The sequence below is a fragment of the Tamandua tetradactyla genome, chromosome 9, assembly GCF_023851605.1.
Source record: "Tamandua tetradactyla isolate mTamTet1 chromosome 9, mTamTet1.pri, whole genome shotgun sequence".
NCBI classification, from domain to species: Eukaryota; Metazoa; Chordata; class Mammalia; order Pilosa; family Myrmecophagidae; genus Tamandua; species Tamandua tetradactyla.
In genome coordinates, this window is record NC_135335.1 from 63823138 (window position 1) to 63839873 (window position 16736).

A 16736-nucleotide genomic window follows, 5' to 3' on the forward strand; every position below is an offset into this window, starting at 1 on the left:
CAGTAAAAACCACACAGAAGAAAAACCTCACCCACGAGCTCATGGCTTCCAGTTGGCTCCTGGTGCCCCATTCTTAAAATAGGCAGACATCAGGGCCAGACTCTGCAGAAGTTCTGGCTATGAAGAAGCCAAAGCAAGTAAAGAAAAATAGCTGGAGGAAATAGAAATGAGAGAGAGAGAAGGAAAAAAAACAAAACTTTTCCCAGTGATATTCTCAGAGAAATGAGAGAAGATACTGCATCTATGAAAGAAGAACAGGATGAGAATGTTATTAAAAAGAAAAAAAAAAAAGAGAGAGAATTCAAAGAACAGAAAAGATCTTTTGGGAACTAAGAAGATGAAAGCAGAAATGAAAAATTCACCAAATCATGATAAGATAAAGTTGAAAAAAAATCAACCACAAATATAGATCAGGAGGACAAAGATATAGAAAGACATAAGAATAGATTTAAAATACATAAATAAAAGACCAGCTTAGGAGGTTCAGCATTCAAATAACAGGAGTTCCACAGAGAGGACTGAGAACTCTCAGAGCTGAAAGTTTCAGACAGGAAGGGCCCATCGTGTGGAAGTAGTGCAGGGCAGAGGAAAGTTTCCGGGGACTAAAGAGAGTGAAACGATGACAGAGGGACGGTCCTGAGAATCTCCAGCTTCAGACTTCCCAACAGCATAGAGAGGTGGAAGCCATGGAACAAGGAGCTTGGCGGGAAATGCCTTCTACCCTAGAATGCTAGCCCAACTACTAACTGAATGCGAAAAGAGAACAGGCCATTTTCAAATACTCAAGGCCTCAAAAACTTTATCACCCATGCAAAGCTTTTTTAAAAAAAAATTTTCTGTATGCTGTATGGTGGTGTTACATTTCATTATTTTTCCACGTGAATATCCTGTTATTTATGCATAGTTTTTTAAGCAGCTAGTGGGAGTGTGCTCTGCTAAAAGAAAGGAGTTATAAGAGAAGAAAAAGCTACTGCATCCAGTAAACAGGGGCTCGGACACAAGGAAAAGGCAAGGGAGAGTCTGGATCTTGGCCAGGATGAGGGCCGTGACAGGGGCATGACAGGCCTGCGGCTGGGGAAGGCTCTTTGGGAACCTCTTCCAGGAAGTGAACCAGGGTTTCAGAAGGTCTGAAAACATGCAAAGAGTGCCACTCAATGAAGGGAAAGCTTGGGAATAAATCAGTATCAGCACACAGAAAGCTAAGAAAAATCATAATTATACCACACAACTATTAAGTTCAGAAAAAAGGAAAGTGTTTTTTGATAGGGAATTGGGGCTCCGAGTTTACCAGAATCATGCTCCATCAAAAGAACTGAAGGGGCTTGCTTCTGGGAGTGAAAAAAGGGAAAAGGGTACTATGCAGAAATAGCTATTTTTGGTAACAATTCTTTAAAAACTGGCTTTAAGGTACATGCATGTGACCTGATTTTAAAAACCTGAATTTAACAATGTTATGCTACAATCTGGAAGATAAAGTTAAAAACACGCCAATTCTATCAAATATTTTCTCCCTTTCTTAATGTGCAAGTATTTCTCTACAATAAAAATTAATGCCTTATATTGAATTAGAGTTGCACAAAAATATAACACTGAAATTTTAGAGTGAAACAACCTTTAAGCTTTGAGTAAACTCAGTTTCATGGAATTATGCTGGTCTGATTTACCAAGTTACTTTAAAATCTATTATAAATATTTTTTCGCTTTATAAATAAAATTGAGATTTTTCTATCACATAGTTTTCAACATCAAGCATAAACCATTGGTTTTCAACAATGACAAACTATCATTTGACCCTACTGCTTGATGACAGTACTCACATCCCATCTTTGACAAGAAGGGAAAAATAACTTCCTTCAATCAAGCAACTTAGAATTCAGGGACTTTATTATCCTTAGACAAATGACCCCATCATGTATCCCCAAGCAAAGCTGGCAGACCTGAGATGGGGAGACACCATTTATACCCATAGCTCACATCACAACTTGAAAACAACAACGTGCACAGCACTGGGACACAATTCATTCCCCACCTATATCCTATCCTAACAAGTGGACGGATGGTCCACCTTTCCAGCCTTGCTTAACAATGGGCCCCAACCATTTTCCATAGCAGTAAAGCTATAAAGAATTGAGATAAATGAGCACTACCCCCAAGTCTGGACTTGATCTGAGCCCTTAAGATCAATGGAGGGTAAGCTCCCTGGTTTCTTCCCGGGGTGAGAGTGAGTTACATAAGTAGGTCATTTCCTGGTAAAAACTGGAGCTTCCAGGAGAATCATTAACATGGCTGATTTTGTAGTCAACAATGATCTGAATGTGAGATAATGCCTCCAGCATGTTGCAATCTCTACTGTGCTTTGGAAAATCATTATATGGTAGCTTTTAGGTTAGATAAACCAAAGAACAAGGAGAGCATAACCACATATCAGAGAGAAGAAAGGTGCAAGCAAGCGTCTGCGCAAATAAGCCGGTAATTTCCTCCCTCGGGCCTGCCTGCAGGGATGATGCTCACCTGGGAGCTGGACAGTCTCGGGGGCAAATGAACCTTTGGAGGAGTGAGCCTGATTTGAGGACATAACAATTAGTGAGCTTGCTTGCCCAAATCACTTAAAACATTTACAGAATAAATATCAAAGCCCAACCTGGGTGGGTGGCTGCAGTTCTGGTACCTTGGAAGCAGTAAAAATAGTAAGGTTCAGCAGATCTCTAGTAGGACCTTCCCAGGATGGTGGATCCATATTCCATTTCTAAAATTCCACAGTGCAGCTGTGTGATTTAACTTGGCATTATCAAATCCTTCTGTTTCCTGTCTGGGCTCCATGTGTGCTGAGCACACCCTAAGTGTCCCAAGCAAGGCCACAGAGATGTTTCTTTAGAGTTCCAGCCATGCAGAGAGCCTAGATAGGTCTTTCGAAATGGTGCAACTGAAAGCCTGGGAGCTTGAGCAACTTCTTTTAAGAGAAGGCCACCATGCTTATTATGGAGCCTTCTTTGCTCTTGCTCCCTAAAGTTTTGGAGTTTGACCCTTTGCCATGCCCCTAGTAAATTCTTCAAAAAGTGCAGTTTTTTGACAGGTTTCTGCATTGCCTAGAAAGGAATATATGCAATTTAGAAGTAGCTACTGTGTTTGCTAAAAGCTATGTTATCCATCAGCATATTTTTCCTAAGAAAAATACTGGGCACCAATATAGTAATCAGACCAAATTTAACCAGTCCACTTCAGAAAAGACTAAGCTTTGGAAGTTAACTTGGCAAAGAATATTTCAGGGAAAGTGTCACTCTAATGAATCCACCCTGTGCAGGCCTGATTCAGAACAGGCCCTCCCAGTTGACATGACCTACTGGGTTCTTCAAATATTTGCAGGGCCTGACATTGACTTTTCCAAACTAGAACACAAACCTAATAAACTATTGACAATGAACATAATTTGTTCCTCTGAGCAGCTGCAGGATTAGTGTGCTGGGTTGAAAGGAAGTATGCCCCCTAAGAAAAGCCATGTTTTAATATAAATCTCATTTCTTAAAGGTAGAATAATCCCTATTCAATACTGTATATTTGAAACTGTAATGAGATCATCTCCCTGGTTGATGTGATTTAGTTAAGAATGGTTGTTAAACTGGATTAGGGGATGACATGTCTCCACCCATTTGAGTGGGTCTTGATTAGTTTCTGAAGTCCTATAAAAGAGGAAACATTTTGGAGATTCAGAGAGAGCAGAGAGGAACGACATAGCCAAGAGAAGCAGAGAGCCCACAAGCCAGTGACCTTTGGAGATGAAGAAGGAAAGTGCCTCCCGGGGAGCTTCATGAAACAGGAATCCAGGAGAGAAAGTTAGCAGATGACGCCTTGTTTGCCATGTGCCCTTCCAGCCGAGAGAGAAACTGTGACTGTGTTCGCCATGTGCCTTCTGACTTGAGAGAGAAACCCTGAACTTCATTGGCCTTCTTGAACCAAGGTATCTTTCCCTGGATGCCTTTGATTGGATATTTCTATAGACTTGTTATAATTGGGACATTTTCTTGGCCTTAGAACTGTAAACCAGCAACTCATTAAATTCTCCCTTTTAAAAGCCATTCCGTTTCTGGTATATTGCATTCCGGCAGCTAGCAAACTAGAACAACTAGGTTTTCTGCTGCAGAGCTTGCTGTCAATATTCTCTCATTAGGAAGTGGCTGTCAAAATGGAATACCTCCCTTTGTGCCAGATTTTGGTTTTTCCATTTATTCTTCAATAAAAGGAACCAGGGCTTTTTGGAGAAACGGCTGTCTCTAAGATTGGGTCAAGGAATATACAAGATGAGCCTGGAGCATCTGTAGTGCCAGAAAGTAAAGAAGTGTCCCAAAACCAAAGTGGTAGGGACAGGTCAAGGAACACAGGGGTCTAGGAGGGAGTGATCTCAATGGTCAAAGCTGGAACAACTTGAGCAACAAAAATAATGTAATGTTGGATCATTACCCAAAGTATAAAACAAATATCCATGGGTCCACACCGATAGAAATAAATAAATGGGGGAGAAGAGACAAATCCCACCCACTCACAGTAGAATTTCCAATATTTTATGGGGCCACACCGCTCTCGAGCAGGTGGAGCATGGTATCGGCTGGCCACAGAGACTTCCTGACAGGGAGCACAGTATGGAGAGGGGGAAGAGTCCCTGTTCAGTGATGAAACCTCAGCCAGGTGGTCAAGGTCAATGTCAACAGCGCTAGTCAGTGTGTCCTCTTGTTAAGATGTGATGAGAGGGGTCCTTCGCCTCTGTGGTCCTTCACCCTAAACCCATAGTTCCAGTTCAACCACGAGAAAATCAACAAACTCAAATTGAGGGGCAGGCTACAAACTACTTGGCCAGTCCTCTTGAAAACTGTCAGGGCCATAAAAACAAGGAAAGTCTGAGAAAGTGTCACAGACGAGAGGAGGCTGAGCAGACAGGATGACTAAATGTAATGTGGCATCTTGGAAGAGATTTTAGAATAGAAAAAGGACATGAGGGAAAATGAGTGAAATCCAAATAAACGATGGTGTTCAGTTCGTAATAAAGTACCTGTGCTGGTTCCTCAACTGTGACAAGTGTGCTGTAGCAAAGTAGGACGTGAGGGATGGGTGGGGGGATGTGGGAGCTGTGCTACCTTCGCAGCATTTCTGTAAATCTAAAATTATTCTAAAATAAAAAAAAATGTATAAAACAAACAAAAAAGCCCTTTTACTCACAACCTTAAAACAGAGCAGCCAGTCCACGCATGGGCGACGGTCACAGTTTCTGAAGACAGCTTTGTTGGGCAGACCAATAAGTAACTGAACATGTTCATCAGAGGCCATCGGTTAAACAGGATTTAACTGTATGCACCTGTTCCTGATTCCACCTTTCATTTCTAAATCCACATAATAATGAGCTAAGCCATAACAAAGCTGTACCATGTATTAAGATCCCCAGACAGGATCACAGCATGCAGGAATGATGACGGAAGCCCCAACCCTGATGATAAGAACACATCTGGGTCTAAGATACCCGGGTCTGAGTAACGGTGGAATGGAAAGGCTGCCACTTGCTTCCTGACCTGCAGGGCTGGGCACTGGAGTCATGGTTGCATTTTGTGTCAGGTCAGACAGTCCCTGAGCTGCACTGGGACAACCCCAATTTCTTCTCCAGAAATTTGAGACTGGGATCCAAGGAATCCAGTTGTTTCTGTCAGCATTCAATCTCAGAGGACAGACAGACCCAGTCTCAGTGGGATGGCATTTCTGCATGTACTCAGAGTTCCATTTCACAGGAGAATATTGATAAATGCTCTGGTTCAGACCTAACTTCCATAAGCTGATGGTCAGATTTCTAAGGCACTCACAAGACTTTCTCCATTACTCTGGATCAATACGATTAGTAGTAAATGAGGGATTCTTATCCTTGCAGTTAGAAAAAGTAAAGACCTGCAGTTGATTCAAATGAAAAACATCAGCCCTGGGCATCATTTTGATTTGGAACCCTTATTCAGAAAGGGCCAATATAGGCCTAATTGGATTTAAGTCCCCACCGGGTAAACCAACGGTTAACCCTCAACAGTACTGAGTTCAAAGAGATAGTGAGAAGTTGGCGGACTTCTGGAGTCTGGAGCCGGACTGCTTGGGTGGAGCTGCTGCTGCTTCCTTCTGTTCTGACTCTGGGCAAGGTTCTTACATGTTCAGAGCCTTAGCTTCCTCACCGCCCACATGGGATGGGGCCTCCCTCCCAGGGCTGTTCTGAGGACTGAGCTGCTGGAAGGAACCACTCTGCCAACTGGTGCACTTCCGCACTGAGGGCAGAGCTGGCTCCGTGATGTCAGGCAATGCCCAGCTTCCTCCCTTGAAAAAGCCTTGCTATCAAAACCATGCCAGCCGAGCTCAATGGCATGTGTTCAGGGAACCAGCTGATCTGCATACTGGTGCCAGCTCCTTATCTCCCTGCGGGCAGGCACTGTTCAGCCGGACCAACAGCACTGGTGTGAACCCCACATGGAAAAGCAAGGCTAAGCGCCAAAGTGATCCTACCCGCTCCCTGCCACTAAGTGTGTGTGTGGTCAATCAGTGCCAGCCACTGGGACTGGGAAAGGTTTTCTGGGGCTGAAATAAAATGTCAACAGCAGACTCCTCTCTAAGGTGATGAGATTTGGGTTGATTTCATCTTCTTTTTTGTACTTTTCCATACTTCCCACAAAGAATCATGTATTTTTTCCTCCCTCTATCAAAAAGACATTTTCAAATAAAAGGGACCCCTGGGATTTGTCTTCATAAATGAAGTTCATCATAACATGTATGCAGGATGGAGATGCCGGAAGCCTTGTTTGAGGTGGGGCAGCTTTCAGGAGGTGGCGTATGGCTTGGTTTTAATAGCAGCATCTTGGGAAATCATATTCCATATCATTTCATGAGGAAGGCATGCTGATTTGATTTACTTGGGGGTGTATGGGCACAAACTAGGCAGGGCACTAACAGATAACACACGCCCACCTTGTGTGCATGCTCAGGATCAGCTGGTATAGACCTAAGCATGGCTGGCTTTTAATTCTTGGCATTAAATTGTGCTGGCTATGCACACTTGGTGGCTCACAAAGGGGTTTGCCAGCCGTGGTCATGAGCCTGGGAACCCTGGGCGGTGACGAGTCGAAGGGAGACGTGACCAGATTGAGACGTGACAGCCTTGCTTGGTGCTGAGTAAGCCTGGATATGGGGATCCAGGGCTGGGACAGGGAGCCCCCGCAGGTGCAGGGGTGAGGAGTAATGGCTGGATCTGGCAGTATGTGGAAGGCAGAGCCAAGGTGACTAGCTGAAGGGCTGAGGTGAGGCGGTGGAGACAGGAGCAGGGACGAGAGTGCATGAATGAGCATGTTGCTGCCCTGGCCGGCTTTTCCAGCTGGTCCTCTACATGGATTCTTACTCCTGCTTGCTGGCTGGAAAAGAAGCTGGAGCAGACTATCTAATGAGCCGACAGTGAGTTGATGAGAAGTCACTACCTTCCAAGTGGAATGACACAGCATTTCATCAGGACTGCCTCTGAGAACCAGGGTAATTCCTAATTCTGCAAGAAGAAATCAAATGCCTGAAGCAGACATAAAGTGTGGGAGTGGCTGACGAGCCCAATTTCTGGTTGTTGGCATTAAGAGGGGACAGGGGAGGACACCTACAGTTGCCAGAATCCCCGGAGTCCAACCTCTGAAGGATGACCAGGAAAGGCCACGTGGGCGGGCACAAAGATGACAGGGCCCTCATGTGGGAGGACAGCGGCAGAGGACACTTTTGTGTGGGCGGCTGGCTTGGCAGGAGAGAGTCACAGGGAGGGAGACCCTCATAAGGAAGGGCTATGGGACTACAATAATATACAGTGAAGAGTTGTAGGGGACATTGATATAATGTCACAGTAGCAATAGTTTTAGTAGACTGGAATAGATGTAGTAAGATACATTTATTACTGGGAAAAACAGAGCTTGGTTTTCTGTAAAGTTGGAGAGCCTGAGGAAGTATATTACAACATGCTTACGTAGTACCAAAAATTCTCAAAGTGTCTCGTGGATGATCATAATTGTCATTATACATCAATCTTGAATACTTCCATAAGGGAGTTGATACTGTGATTGCACATTTATCATAAAACTTAACATTTTCAGATGTCGTTTATTTATTTTTATCATATGAAACCTAACTCATCTCTGTTGGCAGTCAGAGTTAGTGAAAGCGCAAAGTACACACACTTCAGGAGGGCACTGAGAGTGTCCTTCAGATCCCCGAGAGCTCTAATTCGAGAACTAAATTCCTGGTAAGTACGAACTGTCAGATAAAGGAAAAATATATACTTAAACAGCAGGGGGCACCATGCAGCAAGCCCGTGGAGGGCCGGCTTGTGGTCAAACGTGCCTGTGTGGTGCGTGGTGCCTGTAGGTTTCATTCATTCCTGTTCATACTGAGTTCATCCTTTGGAGGAGATACTTACCTGATCTGAAGAACATTTAGAAAGTTTCAGGCTTCAGCTTCTGTTTAGCCCTTATTTTTCCTTGAATGTTAATCGTCAAATTGTAACCTGCTGCAACAGCACAATTGCTTGTTCTTTTGCTAACTGCTTTCCAAGAACGGCCATGCTGATTTGAACGGGTATTATGAGGGGTAGGGAAGGACCGAGTTTTAGGGCCCAGTTTAAATGTTTTTAACCCTCCCTTCCCTGTGTTCCCTCCCAAACAAACAGGCAGCTCCTCAACTCTAAAAACTGGTGCCAATGTAAAAACTGAACGCTGGGGCTTCCTGAAAGAAGCATGAGGGGAGCAAGGGCTACTCTGAGCCATCTGGGGAACTGGGCAGTAGTTTTTCTCCTCTACATATGAGCGCCCCAGGGCCTGCAGAGGCTGTGTGACCCCGCTGCCACCCTGCTGGCACAGGGTGGGGCCAGGACTCCAACCCAGGAATCCAAGCTTTGTTCTCTGCACATTTCCATGTGCCTTGAGCTGCAGAGATGTTCTGGCACACTGGCACACAGCACACGGGTACAGGGAGGGGTGCCAAATCAGGGAGGCTTGCATCCAGTTGATTTACCTTTGGTTCTTTTTTCCTCCCCCATGCACAACAGAGTCCTTTTCTTCTAGTGGACAGTGTGAACAATGAGGCAGCAGTCTCCACTTTGGGGCGTGGGGGTGGGGGCCCCACCAGAGACAAAGCCTCAGACAGGCCATCCTTGTTCCGAGACAAAGGGGCAGCATGGTGCCATGGCTGGGAGAAGGCCCAGGGGATCCACCGGGTGGCTGAGGGCAGCACAGGCTTGTGGGTACATTTTGCAGCAGGAAGTGAGACTGGGTTGTTTTCATGAACCAAATTTATAATCTTGAAAATAGAACTGACTGGCAAGGCTCCACTGGATTGTGGTTTTTACTAATTAGCTCAAATACTGCAGCTTTCTAGCACACAACTGAAGGAACTCGGGACTAACATGCTTTACTAAGATGCCACAACTAAGAATAAGGACTTCTTGGTCTGTTGATCAGATGTTGAAAGACTTTATCCCATGAGGCATCTTCATAGGTGAGCACTTGAGACCTTCCCACTAAGAGGTCAGTACATAAAAAGGGGGTGGAGGAGCTCATCCTAATTTGCAAGATGCAAAACTGGCCCATAAATTAGCAAAAAAAAATTCTAACCGAGGAAACTGAGGTTGTGACAGGCAGGGATGGAATCTCCAGGCTTCTTGACTTCTAGGTATGGTGCTCTCCACTGTTCTCCATGGTTCCGTCTGTCAGCTGTGCCCCAGATGAGCCACTGGGGTCTGCAAAGAGGAGCAGGTGGCCTGGCCGGGCTGCTGTCTGGATTAGGGGCACTATAAATACTTGCCTTCTCAGTGACCCTGCTGCCTTTTCCAAAGTGGGGGCAGGTTCTGGAGGGGAGGTGGGACAGCCCGAGTTCCCACTCAGATCTCTGGGATTTGGGCTTCCTGAGGACTTATCTCGTGAGAGCAGCAGAGAAGTATTTTGAGAACAGCCGAACTTCAGTGAAAGAGATTATCTCCCTGTGCCATGGGGATAGAGTCTGACGGTGCAGAATTTTCAGACTGTTTCCATCTCTGAGGCTGCAGCATTTTGCTTCCCCCCCCCCCCCCCCCCCCCCCCCCGCCCCGGGAAGATCTTTCTGAGGTCTGTAGTCCTGAAGGTTTAGGACAAAATGTTTTAAATACCAAACATCTGAATCCTTGGTTTTGCAGTGAACTCTACTCCATGAAGATGCATATTTTTCCCCCACCTCAGGGTCCCGAAGGTCTCGATGGGTCTGGCAGGCAATAAGGCGCCACAGAGGTGCTGGTGCTGGGTTGCAGTTCCCACCTGCATTCCCACAGACCCAGACTATTGTGCTGATGGCTCAGATGAGAATTGTCATGCAGGAGTGAACATACTCCCAGTGTGATTCAGGAAGCACAGAAGAGGGGGGCCAGTTCCTGGCTGCCCCAACAGTACTGGGTCTCACTGGCCTGTGTCTACGCTAAGAACACTATCTGTGGTTATTGGAAAAGCTAAGGCAGGCTTTGGCTGCACTAAAGAAAAGAAGGGAGTCAAAACTGGGCCATTCTGGTCCTTTAGACTCGGCCAGGAGAGGCCGCATCTGGAGCTGGTGTTCTGTGCTTTCAGAGAAGCCCTGATAAGTGGTAGGGCAACGAGAACACTGCAGGGGCTGGAGGACAGGAGGACAGGTCATGAAGAAAACAGAAACTCTTCCATAGTACACTGATTTTTAACTGCTTCTGTATTTCTGATGAGCTGGTGACCTACTGAGATTCCTGTAGCCGTTGGTTATTAGCTTGGTCAGGATAAGATTCAAGAGAGCTAGCGGCACCAGATGGCGAGATGCTGGGCATCCAAGCAAATGTAGCTGGGACGATCCTGCCGCCTGCACCGCAGTGCCTGGCAGCCATCAGGACAGGGTGCCCGGTGTCGTGAGTGTTGAGATATCGACACATGTTGTTTTGGGGAACCTGGCAGGGGATGCACAAAGTTGGCTGAAAAGATCCAAGCTGCTATCAGAAGAAGAAGCTGGCACAAGCCAAGTCAGGAAAAATGAGGGTGTGGCAGGCAGGGCAAGGGCTGCAGCGAAGACCCGGGTGAAAGAGCACATGGAATGGGCCACACGGGCGCCCAGATGGGGAGTGAAGGGCAACTGCGGTGCCCCTGAATTCATACACGGGTGAATATCCTGTTCCTCTGCTCTCCCCACACTCTGTGCGTGTTTTAGTTAAAAAACAGAGGGCAACCGCGTGTCCTGAGAGCCCCTGACACATCACTATACAATGTGTAGCCCCAAATCTGACCTCTCTCCAGGTTCAAGGCAGCAGTGTTGGCTCCAGAGTGTGCACCACAACTAAGAGGGGAATGTCCTTTTTGGTGAGAGCCAATTTGCTTTCTAAGCCACAAGAGTTAAGGGCCTTAACCAGTAGGCTGCCTACTCAGAAAGGCTGTAAGTTAAAAATGACTTTATTTCCCGATCACTTTTCAGTGTTTCCTTTTAAGAGTCCCAGCTGCACTGCCTCAGAATGAGTACCCAAAAAAGGACTGCGCTCGCTGTCCCGTCACCGGGAGAGACAACCGATGACTCTCCAATGTATGACCATTGGAGGAGTTTTTGATCACTTTCTTTTGTTCCCACTTCAAATGGTCTCTTATTCTGTTAAACACATAAAATAATGGTTTAGCATGCCTGGTCAGGGCTTTATGTCCTCATGGTGCTCATTTCACACACTACTTGTGTAAATAGTCTTATTGGTGTTTAAATGCCCCAAATCAAAACTTTCTGAGATATTTTTGCACATGGGCTTTGCTGCACTTCCCACATGCTGTATAAAAGTAGATTAAAAGCACATCGCAATGCGATGGTGGCTCAGTGCAGAATTCTCACCTGCCATGCCAGAGACCCTGGTTCGATTCCTGGTGCCTGCCCTTGTGAAAAAAAAAAAAGTACCTCAAGAGTTTCAGGCTCCAAGGAAAGATGTTCAAGTTCGAAGTACCTTGGGGTGCCTAGGCAGGTGCTGAATCAGGAAACTGAGGAGACACGATCTCCAGATCTCTGTTTTCTCCGCATTCCCTTATGTGACCTGTGTTCGAACGGCTGACCCAGGCCCCCATTCGGGCTGATGTCTGGGCTGCTGCCCATGTAACGTGTCCACGAGAAAAATGCCACCTAGACTGATCAGCTCAGTCAGAAATTTTTTTTTTGTCTTTAAGCTGAGTAATAAAAAAGGTTTTTTTAAAAAAAGCCACAGAGAGTCTTCAAATATTATTCCCAAAGTCCATTAATTGGTCCCTCTGAAGCACTCTCCTGCGGACATCTCCCCCAGGAGAACAGCGTGGCTTGGTCAGCAGTGAAGAGCGTGAGGCAGAGGCAGCGAGGGAGCCTGGAAATGCCTCCGAGGCGGCACCCCGGCCAGGTTCGCTTTCCAGGAGCATCCAGGAGCCCACGCTTCACCTCCACAATGTCAGAGCAGCTTAGTAATGTGTACTCTTTAGCAGGTTCCAAGGAACAAGCAGTTTTTCCCCAGTGGTTCTCAAAGTGATTCATGGGGCGGGGTCCCCAACTGTTCCTTGCAGGATACACGTGTGTACTGACAGGTTAGATGGAAAATAATGACACATTTTGTACCAAATCAGAAACCACCTATAAGGTTCATGTGCAAGAAAGCAGGAGAAGGGATCAAAGATTTGAGACAATTTGGGAGGATAAATATACTGGATGAAATTCTAGCAACTTAATTTGTTTCCTGCAAACTGGGGAAATATTTCTGATTTTCAGAGAAGGGAATGACACAGGCTGGTCCTGTGTTCTGCAAGAACACAGATAAGACTTGCTGGGCTATTCAAATAATACAGTAATAAAAGGCAGAATAAAACCCAAAAGCATAGTATTTGAAGCTGCTCTTCCAAATGGCTTTATACTGTTTTTAGACCTTTTTTTTTTTTTTGGCATGGGCAGGAGAACCTGTGCCTCCAGTACGACTGAGCCACCACTGCCCACCCTAGACCATGTTTTAATTCACCTAAAGCAATAGCTTGTCAATCTGCAGTCACCTGGCTAATCCTTGGTTTGCATATGTCCACGTTGTTGTTATTGAGGGGGTTACATTTTTTTTCATTAGAGAAGTTGTGGGTATACAGAAAAATCATGCATAAAATACAGGATTCCCATATACCACCCAATTATTAACACCTTGCATTGATGTGGTATATTTACTACAATCGTTGAAAGCACATTTTTATAATTGTACTATTAACCATAGTCCATGGTTTAACATAGGGTTCACTGTTTGTATAGCGCAGTTCCAAAACGTTTATTTTGTTAACATACATACAACCTAATATTTCCCCTTTTTTACCAGATTCAGATATGTATTTCAGTGCTGTTAATTACACTCACAGTGTTGTGCTGCCATCAGCACCATCCATTACCTAAGCATTTCCAGCATTCCAATCAGGAGCCTGGACATTTTAAGCCTTAACTCCCTATCCCCAATTCCCACCCCATGCCCTGGTAACTTATATTCGAAATTCTGACCCTATGAAATCTGACAGTTCTACCATTCTGAAGCTAAGGACAGCCTTTTCCTCATCTCTCATTTAAAGAAATTAATCAGTGGACGCCTGCTGAGATGCTTAAGATCGAAGGTAAGATGCTAACAGGAATAGAAAATCACTTATTTTTCTGCTCTGAATTCCTGAATTCACCTCCTTTTCCAGTTGGGCAGAGGACATCTGTTGCTTCTTGAAGCCCAGTGATTCAACAAGACTTTTGGATGGGGGCAAAATGTAAATCTAAATTTAATCTATAATTGATATTAGGGAATAAATAAGTATACGTCATTGCAGTATGCCGAAATATTCGTCTTTCATTAAAAGTTTTCTTTTAAAAAGCAGCATCATTAAGCGTCTGGGGGAATCTGTGGAGGCAGCTTTGCTCAGAGACTCTCGGAGAAGGCTTGCTGTTTAGGGAGAGCATGGGAAAAGGCATCCATCCTAGGCAAAGCACAGAAGGCTGTGGGGTCACCTAAAGCCCTCACTCGGCCGTGGCACCACCCTAAAGCCCACACTCGGCTGTGGCATCACCCTAAAGCCCGCACTTGGCTGCGGCATCACCTGAAAGCCCGCACTAGGCCACAGTGCCACCCTATAGCCCGCACTTGGCCGTGGTGCCACCCTAAAGCCCGCAGTCAGCCGTGGCATCACCCTAAAGCCAGCACTTGGCCGTGGCACCACGCTAAAGCCCACACTTGGCTGTGGCATCATCCTAAAGTCCACATTTGGCTGTGGCATCTCCCTAAAGCCCACACTCGACTGCGGCACCACTCTAAAGCCTGTCTGCACATAAGATCAGCCACTGGAGTGGACAGCATACCTGCTGCTCTGGAATACTGCAACGACCTCCTATGACAATTTACTAACATTAAGAGGCTTCAAAATAAGAAAAGCAAATAAACTTGAGAGTAAAGAGCTTCTTAAAAACATCAACAACAGGATAAACTGAGTATAAATGCAGAGACTGCAACATGCAAGGGGTGAGTGCCCCCAGCACCTTTCTGCCCCTTATCTCACAGCTGAGAGTTGGTTGATTCAGGTATTAAATATCACTATGTGCCTTCTGTGTCAGGCACTGTGCTAGACTCTGAGGACAAAAGATGACCACATCACAGATCCCTGCCTTGTGAAGTGAACAGCCTGGAAGGAGAAAGAGATGTGAAAAAAATAAATACAATAAGATTTAGAAACAAGTTAACATTTAACTTGGAAACAATTTCTCTTACATTTTTTCTATGCATCTTTTAACAGCAATTCCTTATGTGCAGATATTGGACCAACTGTTTGAATTGCCAAAAAGATAATGTATGCAAAACACTTCATATATTAATATTTTGAAGAAACTATCCTCTCAAGCCTGGCGGCATGGTGTCCCAGTTTGGAGGCCTAGGTACCAGGCATCTTGCCGACACTCTAGACACACTGCAGTGTGGAGGAAAGGTTGCAGGAGAATGAGTCCAGAGACTGGGTAACGAGAACTTGGACAAGTCACTTATCCTCTGAGCGATTTCTTTTTCTGAAAAATTATGGGCTTTGTCTAACAGGTTACTTACAACTTCGTTTCCAACAAAAGATTCCCTGCCTGTTTCTATGGTGGAAATCTACACCAAGATACTTTTAGTCATAGATGTATTTAGATCTAGGAGTAAAATAATAAAAAACAGAATCTCTACATGGGAAAAAAAAGCATTTACCAGATTTTAAGTACTGATTATTACAAAATAAATGCGTTGAAGAACAACTTTTAAGAGTATGAATTCTTGCTAATGAACTGAAGGAGGGAAGTAAAGCCCGCACTGGGCCGCGGCATCACCCTAAAGCCCGCACTGGGCCGCGGCATCACCCTAAGGCCCGCACTGGGCCGCGGCATCACCCTAAGGCCCGCACTGGGCCGCGGCATCACCCTAAGGCCCGCACTGGGCCGCGGCATCACCCTAAGGCCCGCACTGGGCCGCGGCATCACCCTAAAGCCCGCACTGGGCCGCGGCATCACCCTAAGGCCCGCACTCGGCCGTGGCATCACCCTAAAGCCTGTCTGCACATAAGATCATCCACTGGAATGCACAGCATGTTTACACTCAATCCAGTAAAGTTCCCCACCAGACTCAACGCTAGCTGTGGGGAGATGTTTGAACAGAACAGAAGACAGAAGATAAGCATCTGGCCCGCAGATTCTGCAACCAAGGACAGCTTCTGGCTTTGTATGTGTACCAGGTCTAAATCTTGGGGGCTAGTCTTGGAATCAACTCAACTCTAGGTGCCAGTCATTTAACTGAGTCTCCTAAACTGAGATCTGTTCCTGGAGTTGAAACCTTGTTTTTCCTAAAATACTCTTTTAAACAGTTTCAAGGTTGTTCAGTGTTGTGTTAATATTTTAGGGAACCATGGAAAACTTGCACATCAGAGAGAAAAGCCATGCTGACCCAGGCGCCAGGTGGCCTGGGGTAATCTGTCCTGCCTCTGGTGGGCATGCTTAGGGAGACTCCTCAGTAAGCTGCATGGGAGGTGTTTTGGATGTGCCACCCACTCCCACTGGCAACAGTAATGGCTGGCCCAGGGGCTGTGCTGGGGGAGGGGCAGGGGGAGAGCACAGGGCCATGACTTGGTGGCGCCAGCGGCACTGTGCAGGGGGCCATTTGCCTCATGCTGTCTTCGTTACATCTATTCAGGTACTAGATCAATGAATCAAATATTGAGTTCTGGGTTTTGAAAAAATAAAAGCCCATTAAAGGTTTAAAAAGTAGGGCTTGGGTGGTGCAACAGTAGCTCAGCGGCGGAGTTCTCATCTGCCATGCCGGAGACTGGGTTCGATTCCCAGAGCCTGCCCATGTCAAAAAAAAAAAAGTAAGTAGGGCTTAATTTTAATTTTAAAGGACCACCAACAGGGCTCAGCAAGTTAAATGGCTCTTGTTATAAAGGTAAAAAGCACAAGAGCACCTGTGTTGCTGTCATCAGCATAACCCAGTGCCTTTTATTGCCTGAGGTCTTCTTTATTTGTCCTTTACGATGACAACTGCACTCAGCTAGGTATTTCTCTAACATACTTATATGATATACAAATAAATGTAAATTTTCTGAAGGACGCAATAGGAAATGTGTAGTCACAACAGAAAACAAGGAAAGTTGAACTGAGTTCACCAAAACCCTTGGTTCTTTTTATCCCCTTTTGTCTCTATCTTTATA

The 16736-nt window shown here is 45.5% G+C and overlaps 1 protein-coding gene across 7 annotated transcripts in view; it reads right to left on the bottom strand.

Moving 5' to 3' along the window:
• ANKH (ANKH inorganic pyrophosphate transport regulator) overlaps nucleotides 1-16736 on the bottom strand; it is a 151806-nt gene that overhangs the window by 7235 nt on the left and 127835 nt on the right. The window lies entirely within an intron of this gene.